Genomic DNA, 2,500 nt, shown 5'->3' with positions numbered 1-2,500 from the left:
ACCCCGACACCCAGCATCCATCATCCCCGACACCCGGCATCCACCATCCCCGACACCCAGCACATCATCCCCGACACCCGACACATCATCCCCGACACCCAGCACATCATCCCCGACACCCGGCACATCATCCCCGACACCCGGCATCCATCATCCCCGACACCCGGCACATCATCCCCGACACCCGGCACATCAACCCCGACACCCAGCATCCATCATCCCCGACACCCGGCATCCATCATCCCCGACACCCGGCATCCATCATCCCCGACACCCAGCACATCATCCCCGACACCCGGCATCCATCATCCCCGACACCCGGCACATCATCCCCGACACCCAGCACATCATCCCCGACACCCAGCACATCATCCCCGACACCCGGCACATCATCCCCGACACCCAGCACATCATCCCCGACACCCGGCATCCATCATTCCTGACACCCGGCACATCATCCCCGACACCCGGCACATCATCCCCGACACCCGGCATCCATCATCCCCGACACCCAGCACATCATCCCCGACACCCGGCACATCATCCCCGACACCCGGCACATCATCCCCGACACCCGGCACATCATCCCCGACACCCGGCACATCATCCATCATCCCAGACACCCGGCATCCATCATCCCCGACACCCAGCACACCATCCCCGACATCCGGCATCCATCATCCCCGACACCCGGCATCCATCATCCCCGACACCCAGCACATCATCCCCGACACCCAGCATCCATCATCCCCGACACCCAGCACATCATCCCCGACACCCGGCACATCATCCCCGACACCCGGCATCCATCATCCCCGACACCCAGCATCCATCATCCCCGACACCCAGCACACCATCCCCGACACCCGGCACATCATCCCCGACACCCGGCATCCATCATCCCCGACACCCGGCATCCATCATCCCCGACACCCGGCACATCATCCCCGACACCCGACATCCATCATCCCCGACACCCGGCATCCATCATCCCCGACACCCAGCACATCATCCCCGACACCCAGCACATCATCCCCGACACCCAGCACATCATCCCCGACACCCGGCATCCATCATCCCCGACACCCGACATCCATCATCCCTGACACCCGGCACATCATCCCCGACACCCTGCATCCATCATCCCCGACACCCGGCACATCATCCCCGACACCCAGCATCCATCATCCCCGACACCCGGCATCCATCATCCCCGACACCCGGCACATCATCCCCGACACCCGGCATCCATCATCCCCGACACCCGGCACATCATCCCCGACACCCGGCATCCATCATCCCCGACACCCGGCATCCATCATCCCCGACACCCGGCACATCATCCCCGACACCCGGCATCCATCATCCCCGACACCCGACATCCATCATACCCGACACCCGACATCCATCATCCCCGACACCCGGCATCCATCATCCCCGACACCCGGCATCCATCATCCCCGACACCCGGCATCCACCCGGCATCCATCATCCCCGACACCCGGCATCCATCATCACACTTGCTGAAGGTCACGGGTTGACAGAAGGTCACTGTGCTGCAACAGTGCATCGTCACTGAACAGGGGATGTCGGTGAGGGGCCCGGAATGGGGGGGTATGGATTCACATTCACATCATGTATGCATTGATTGGCCTTTTTTTCTTTTTTTTTTTTTTTTGTACGCTTATAGTTGACTTCATCAAGTTTTTGCGCCTTATGCATATTATTATTAATAGTAGTAGTTCTTTTTTTATGTATTTATCTATTATTTATTTACTTTTTTTTTCTTAAGGCCTGACTAAGCGCGTTGGGTTACGCTGCTGGTCAGGCATCTGTTTGGCAGATGTGGTGTAGCGTATATGGATTTGTCCGAACGCAGTGACGCCTCCTTGAGCTTCTGAAACTGAAACTGAAACTAGGCCAAGGCCCCTTATGAAGGGGCAAGAGAACAACATGAATGATATCAAACAAACTGAAAATGTCTAACCAACCATGTATGATTAAAAAAAAGAAGAAAGAATGCACTTATTACATAAACACCATATATGTTGAGAGGCGTAGTTTTCTTTTGGAAAACGTATTGACAGTAGAAGAGGGAGATGGTCTGAATCGATTCTTTCTGATACATTTAAATTACAACGGTCACAGAGAACAGAAAATAATTCACATGACATAATAAAATAATCAACTACACTACTACCCGAATCAGAAATATATGTGTAGTGTTCATCATGATCACATACCATTCAGAATGTACAAATTCAAAGCAGTGCACGCATTTAACGAACATTTACCATAAGAATTAATGTATTTATCCCGTGAGGATAGTTCGTGGTAAATTGGCTGATATTAAACTGTCTGTCATGATTTGATTCGATGTCCTGCGAAATATTGGATATTCTACTATCTAGATCCCAGAAAGTAAAATAAAGACATCTCCTTGTGGCTGCAGTTGCCCCCCTTGCTAGTGGTTGTCTGGTGGTGTGGGTCGTGCGGTGGT

Source organism: Babylonia areolata, chromosome 20 (genome assembly GCF_041734735.1).
Source record: "Babylonia areolata isolate BAREFJ2019XMU chromosome 20, ASM4173473v1, whole genome shotgun sequence".
In the NCBI taxonomy this organism is placed as follows: domain Eukaryota; kingdom Metazoa; phylum Mollusca; class Gastropoda; order Neogastropoda; family Buccinidae; genus Babylonia; species Babylonia areolata.
The sequence above is the reverse complement of the archived record's forward strand: the minus strand, read 5'-3'. Positions refer to the sequence as shown.